The sequence below is a fragment of the Dermacentor albipictus genome, chromosome 1 (assembly GCF_038994185.2).
Source record: "Dermacentor albipictus isolate Rhodes 1998 colony chromosome 1, USDA_Dalb.pri_finalv2, whole genome shotgun sequence".
Classification (NCBI taxonomy): Eukaryota; Metazoa; Arthropoda; class Arachnida; order Ixodida; family Ixodidae; genus Dermacentor; species Dermacentor albipictus.
The window spans coordinates 515,039,617-515,047,051 of record NC_091821.1 but is presented as its reverse complement, the minus strand read 5'-3'; the positions used below and the strand labels follow the sequence as shown (position 1 = coordinate 515,047,051).

The 7,435-nt window shown below is 46.2% G+C and overlaps 1 long non-coding RNA gene across 1 annotated transcript; it reads right to left on the bottom strand.

Annotated features, from left to right (window-relative positions):
* Positions 1–2,913: 2,913 nt before the first annotated feature.
* LOC135905982 (uncharacterized) lies at positions 2,914–6,990 on the bottom strand. The gene is made up of 3 exons (XR_010565575.2): positions 6,621–6,990; positions 5,764–5,850; positions 2,914–3,108 (listed from the first exon to the last, which is right to left on the bottom strand). It is a non-coding gene; the product is annotated as an uncharacterized lncRNA (long non-coding RNA).
* Between the last annotated feature and the right edge of the window lie 445 nt (positions 6,991–7,435).

Genomic DNA, 7,435 nt, shown 5'->3' with positions numbered 1-7,435 from the left:
TTACCGCCATCCGTGTCTTCCAAAGAATATGGAGGCCCAGGAGCATTACCATGTCGTACGGAAAGCCCTGGTGGCTGTCTATCGGCAGGAAACGTATACCCAGTGCTGTTATCGGCAGTTCCTTTTTAAGAGTTCTTGTTCGATGCTTGAAAGCGGTACAAACGCGCTTCTAGTGAACGCGGTGTTGCCTTAAAAACGTGCCGTAGAAAGTTATACTGCGGTGTATATCGGTAATTATGAGCATGTAACTTACAGAAGTCGCATTTACATGAGTAGCGAAGTACGTTTCCGCTACATTTCTTCTGCGCTTACCGCACACGCAGAGCCATCTTGCGGCAAACACAGAAGACCCCCTCCTCTCAATCTACGGCGCTGCCCCGACAGGTGGCGCGCTGTGCGCGGACCGGTGCCAGGCGCGTCGTTGCCCCGACTCCCTCTCCCCTGACGACGCTTCGCCGTGCTCCCAAGCGGGTTGCAGAATCAAGCGCCGTTCCTTTCTTTAGATTACTATCTATCTATCTCTCTGCCCGTGCCGATCACGACGTTTGGCTGGCGTAGATCGTTTCCCCCTCCGAGACACCGAGTTCTTTGGTTCGTACCGTTTGCTTAGGCGCACGTTTCGTTGCCGCGCCGAACGCTGCGTTGCTCGACGCTCTCCGTATGATAGGTGGCCGCAAAGTCCGATGCGGGGCGCCTCGTAAGTGATCCCTGCGCCGTAGCGCATTGTCTTACACCCCTTGGCGGGTCGATGGGAACGCTGTCGCGTTCCACTCTTGAAGGCGAAGCTTAAGCGTCCTCCAATTTTTAAACGTGTGATTAGTTTTGTGCGCGGTGTAGAAAAAGGTGCGGCCCGTGCTTTGCGTATTACTCGTGCCTCACTTCAAAGCAAAGCGTTCGTACGCATGGAAGATGGATCCACGGACGCTGAGAAGAGCAGTTGCAACGTGCCCGGTCGGTAGTACTGCCATAATGGAAATTTTCAGGCAAGTGCCCATGGGGCTCTTGCGCTGCCTAGGGGGCGCTGCGAGAAAGGTGCTAAAAAGCGCCCTCTGTCCTGAAATGGATCCTACCAAGCTCGGTCGTCTGCTTCGGAAAGCACGTTTACAATATGGACCCACCACTTTCAGTTGTGTTGTAACACGGCCAGCTGCGTATATCGGGCGTCGAAGATTTTTTCAGGGGTAGCACGCTGCGTAAAGGCAAGAAATTATGCAGTGCCGAATACGTGTACGCCTTTCAAAAATTAAGCGGCGAAGGTTTAGCACGGTGTCAATCGCAAGTGAAGCGAGTCGCGTACGAAGTGGAACTACAGGTAAGGTTTGCACGCTACCTGCTAGATTCAGGCGCGCAAACGCGAGGAAATGCGTGCTATAAATGAATCCACAGCAGCGATAAGCAGACATCATATTATGGAACTTCTCGAGCACACGACGGTACGCGCCGCGATGTACGAACTGCTCGAGCGCACGGTCGTACGCGCCGCGACGGCAGCGGTCTTTCGACATGCCGCCGAACGGCGGGCCTCCTGCAATCTTTGTTGACTGCATGCAGCTAAACTGATGCAATGCATGTGAGCTCGCACGTACGTGCGAATCGCGCTGCAGCGCGAGCTCGTGCCCTGCTCGCTTGATGTAGCTTTTAATGACAGCGCTCGAACATCGATGTGCTGCAATCAATATTGCCTTGCTGCGCTGCCTCAACCTGATGGCTTGAGATGAAGGATGAGCGCATTTAACTCTCTTAACCTGTGCTGCTCGTAGAGTAGTAGTGAATTGTCATCGAATGAGCCCGACCATTTGTGCTCATTTGCACACACTTCACCACTTCGAATCAGTCGAATTGTTAATTGTCGCTGTGGCCGGGTCTCAAATCGTGAATTACCAGCCATGCCTGCTGCTATGTCGGTCTGCTGTCGGTACTGTAGGTGCAAAAGACCGAAATTTCGAACGCAGATAATCAAGCAAGCTTAAAGACAGGCGAAGCGGTCAGCATGGCACGAAGTTTCGCTTACTCAGCGCGACTAACTGCAGCTATGCAGCGCGCCCGACGCTTCACTTCGTGAGGCCTTGAAGGAAAACGGTAGAATCTGATGTTGGGATTCACGCCTTCTTGTGCATGGCAGCCCACGACGCAGAAGTAATGACGGTGACGCCTTTTCGAGGCTGGACTAGGTCTCTCCGGATCGGCACCACCAATTCCTTCTGCTCCCAGCATTACGTCGCACGGCAAACGGAGAGTCCGTTTTCGTTAAACTATAGGCTGCGGCGAGCTCGCAGCGTTGTCGGCGTGGTCTGTGAGAAGTGACGAGCCTTTTCGCACGCGCAACATGGTATAAAAAAGTGCGAATCGACGCAAAACTCGGCCTAGAAACGTGCTTCGCCACAGCCAGGGCTCAATACGACCCAAGCTGGCACGACCCTTATGAAAATATGAGATGAGTTTCACATGAAAGTCTGACGAGTTTTGACATCACAGCCATTAGACTTTCTGATGAGTTTCTTTGGAATTTTCTGATGTATTCCTAATGTCATTCTATAACATATTGGCCACCGTCTTTCTGTAGAACTCTTGACGAGTGCTTTTCTTGTGAGCATGAAATGTCTTCCTAATGTGCGCTCCAAAGCAGTTTTCTTGTGACTTTCTCACGTCTTCCTAGCGAATCTCTAATGAGCTTATACATTAGACTGCCGGTGCTCGTATTACTCCTATAACAAAATTGGCCACCACGTGTGGTAACATTTTCTCATGTGTCCCAATGGCAGTCAGACCTTATTTAAATATGTTACCTGTGCGTGACTATCTTTGGTGCTATATATATGCAGCCTGTATGCATGTATGTCCAGTGAAGATGCAGCACTTCTGACATGTACATGGGCATTACATATGCTGCATGTTAGACATTACTCAACGAAAGAAATTTAACAAAAACATTTATTGGGCATATCAATGCTTCCTTAAATGCAGAAGGAGGTTAAATGAAAGGAAAACACAGTATCAGCCTGGTTACGGATGTGATATCTCCCTTTCATTTAATCTCGCTACTTATCACTGAGGAGAGGCTGTTCTTGAGGTGGAGTGTCGTCATCTTGAAGTAAGTGCATGTGTACCCTGCATGGTAGAAAGGACAGATAATTAACAAAACTTGGCAATCAACCACAGAAATACACGCTGTATCACTTGCTGCAGAACGGTCTGGAGACGTTATAGCTAGTTCTGCGAAAAATTTATGTGGTGTCGGTTCACACAAAGTTGAGGAACCACTGTGTGGCCTTTGGGTGCAGCAGTAACTACAGTAAGCAGAAATTGCTCTTGGCTGAACAAATGTGCAACATGGATCAGCTGTGGCGTGTGTACATGTCGTGAACTACTTCAGCTATATCGGTTTCCACTTGACAAAGGACAGCAGTGTCTGTGGATTGCTAGCGTGAATGAGAAATTCTCACTAATTACTTGGCATGGAAATGAGCGTAGGAGTGTTTGTGTATGGGCAACCCAATGCATCCCAGAGACATCCAAGTGCCAGTCGTTATAGAATATTTGCATCAGCTACGGGCACAGTTCTCATACATTCCAAGCCTACTATGTCATGCATGTGTTGGCCTCCTGAATGATGGCATATATCCCATTCAAGAAATACACCACACCATGTCTGGTGTTTTTTATAATTTACACCCGAGCACTGCTTTCAGAGGGAGGGCACAAGTTGAAAAACAAATGCGTAGAAGCATGACAAACAAGCTTGCATAAAAATAATTTAATAAATAAGCATGGTGGTTGCTATGCCACGTCATTAGAGAGTATTCCTCTTTGTCATGCAATCATAATGAGCGTCGACTGACACACGTCCCATTTTTGGCTGTGGTATTCTTCACTGATTTTGTTGTATCAGTCGGTTGCCATAGGCGAACAAAACAGATAAACAAGCTAAATCTAGTGCACAGATTGTCGTGTCAATGCATGGTCAAATAAGACGAGCACACTGGTCCTTTGAGTGAATTATGGTGCCCTCCTAGGCGCATGCTGAGGCACCGGCTAGTCAGCGTGCCTGATGTACATTGGACCAAATATGCACGTGATCAAAAGAGTAGCCTACATTAACCCTGAAAGATACGAGACAAATTTTGGGTATTTTTAACTAAGCAAGCCTCCAATGCCTGGGTGCCTTTGTCAATTCACTTGTGGACTGCAATGCACGTATATTTTCAGCAAAAATAAATTAGGCAGCATATGCACAACAGTCATGTTGTATGGTCTCCCTTCCCTCGCTGCGCAAATTTCGTCCTGAAAAGTTACATGAACTGATTGAATTGAAAATTGAATCGAGAAACGCAAGGAGGCAAGCGAGGCTTGCTTGGTTAAAGGTAGCACCAAATTTGTCCAGTGCGTGTCAGAGGCACTGTGCTGTATTCCTTTCACATGTGGTCAAATGTACATAGCGCAGACTGGCTGGTGCCTAAATATGTACCTGTGAGATCACCATATTTCATTCAAAAGACCAGTATGCTCGTCCGACTTGGCCACACATATCTGCAATGGGGCTTCAGGCCAGATTAGGATTGTTTATCTGTTTTCACCCATGGCTGAAAATTGGCAAGAGAAATCAGTCAGGCGCACCACATAAATAACAATAAGTGTGAGCCAGCCCCCATTATCAATGCATGAAGAAAGGCATTCTTTGTAGATTACAAGGGATAGAAATTAGTCTGTGCCTATTTACTTCTTTTTATGCAGACACCATTTACCATGATTTTATGCCTTTGAATTATAACTTCTGCCATCCCTCTCAAATTAACTGGTGCACAACACAAGTGCACATCCAGTGCTATTTTTGTTAGTCCTTCCAACAACTTAAACAGTCAGTTGTTAGCCAAGGTCATGTTGCATAGTCTCCCTTCTCTCACTGCGTAAATTTTGTCCTGAAATGTTACATGAACTGATTGGTAAATTCAAATGGACACTACAAGTTTCGCCGAGTGGACACAGCTGGTTCTCAGAAATGCACAAAAACAGTGATGGGTATCTGTTGGCATCCTGTAGTGTGTGCAAACTAGCTGTGACATTGCTGCAGTAAACACACTCACAACTGCTACAATGCCTACCAGCATGAATAAGGGCAGCTTGCAAAGAAAAGAATACGAAGAAAGTGAGAGAAAAAATAGAAAGCTTACCAGAAAACACCTCACTACTTAAGTAACTGCAGCACAATGAATACTGGCCTTCCTATTTCTTTTCAAGAAATTCTAGTTCATCAAATGTGTATTTGCCAGTGACAGTTATTCTGAGAACAAGACAGACATGATTGTAAATATCAATGTTAAACAATGGTAGGCACACTGCGTGCTTAGACCTGTGACATATATGGCACACTACACTTCGAATTCTTACATGGACAAAAACAGCACATGTGTGTATCATAAGCAGAAAGGAAAACAGGGAAATATGGGCTACAGCATAAGAAACAGTTCCAAACAAATAAAACCAAGATAAAAAGAAACATACTGTGTAATAGGCAAAAATAAAATGGACTTGCAGCCAAGCAATTGATGCGAGAAAAATACTAAACGTCAGGACATGCGACGTGTAGTTTTAACAGAACAAGATAATGTGTGCATAATATCTACAAACACAAATAAGCAGCAAGTGGAATGATGTTGCAGAAATATTTAGCCTATTTAGCAAGATGCATTAAGTAATATGTCGATACACTTATCCACTAATGATACCGAGATACTACTTTTGTGAACACGTACACTTAAAGCATACCTGAAATATCCATCCAGATTACACGCCGTGCTGCTGCAGCCATGGCCACGGGTTATGTGGACACTGTTGTGGGTCACGGCTTCACCACTACAAAGAGAATTCTGTATTAACTTATAGCTGTGGCACAGTAAGACTATCACATAGTGAACACATGCAAGGAGCATGTAAAAACAGTCATGAAAACAATGCATGCACTGGTGCAGGGTGGCAACAGAGCACAAAGTCAAAGTTACTGATGAATGTCACGATAACAGGGACCCCTTCAACAAGGCAAAATTTCACACGCAGGAGCAGCAGGGCATTAGATGAATGTTTGTTTACATAACGATTCTAGAGTTTCTTTCATAACTTTAAGTAACTATCCCTTGTAATGTTTACTTACGTCGAAGTTATGGCAAGACCCCTTCAAAACAAACCTGTACTAGTAGCACGCTGTGATTGCTTACATTTTTTTTCCCCAATACTGCTCGTAAATCGAAAACCTTGTAAGCAGAGATTATCTACAACGTCGAATCATTTATAAGCGAGGAAACGTCATAGCAGTAAGAATCGGTCAAGAGGTAGATGAGTCGTTATCATGCGACTTCAGCAGAAAAACGGGAGCTCACGCACAAGCGCGCATGATGAACACGATTATTTCTGAACGTAATCTTTCTCATCAGAAGAAAACGCTTATCAAGATTTTCAATTCTGCATTATGGCAATTAATTCGCGCAACTAAACTCTGACACCCAGCAAGCATCGGCATAGGTTTCACTGTTGTCGTGGGAGTTCTCTTTCCTACGTTCGCAAGGCACCCTATGCCCACACGAGAAGCACGCACAACACGTGTGTAGTTAGCAAGCACGGTTACTCACCTTTTGAACGGCCCGACGCGGTCGAAAAGCGCCCTCCAAGTTGCCAGTGCTTCGATGCTACTCCCAGCAGACATACCGGTGCATAGTGGACGAGCAGTGGCACGCTAACAACACGCATTATTTCTTCGCGACGTCCACCCAACTTTCCACGACCACCAGAGACAAAGGGAACGCACTCCACAGCATGAACATCGTTGGTCCACATTTCGCTGGCGCGCAACGCACACGGCGAGTTTGCAGCGAGTCACAAGTTGTCTGTGGCGCTTATGCGCACGCGAACTAAGTCACATTTGGTTACAGCAAACACAAAAACACACGATCTAACAAGCACATCGTTGCAGCTCGCACACCCGACCGACTCGAAAACAGAGCGACAGGCTGATTGGATTGGATTGGATAGGAAACGGGACGGTAGGTGGCGCCACGAACAGGTCGGTTGGGGCCAGCCAATGTCTCGGCTAGCGTCATCTGAGGATTTGTGCGGCTGCCTAATTGCGCATAGCTGTTGCAAGACAAAGAGAACCAAAGATAAGTCTACATTGTAAGCTATAGCTTGGCATAGAAAGAAATTCTATAACGCATTTTCAATTTGAATAGCTTCGGCTATCTGCAGCCAGCAAAAGCATGGCCTTCGAGATCTGAAAATGTTAACCCTATAAAAAGCCGTTGCGGTGACGCTATTCGAACGATTTTCACTTCAGTTACCTCTCATAAAAACCGTGAATTACGCATTTCGCTGCTCCCCGTGCTACCCGCCGTCACTTCAATTTAAATAACTTCCTGCTGTCGTTCACATCAACTATATAGCCTCAGAC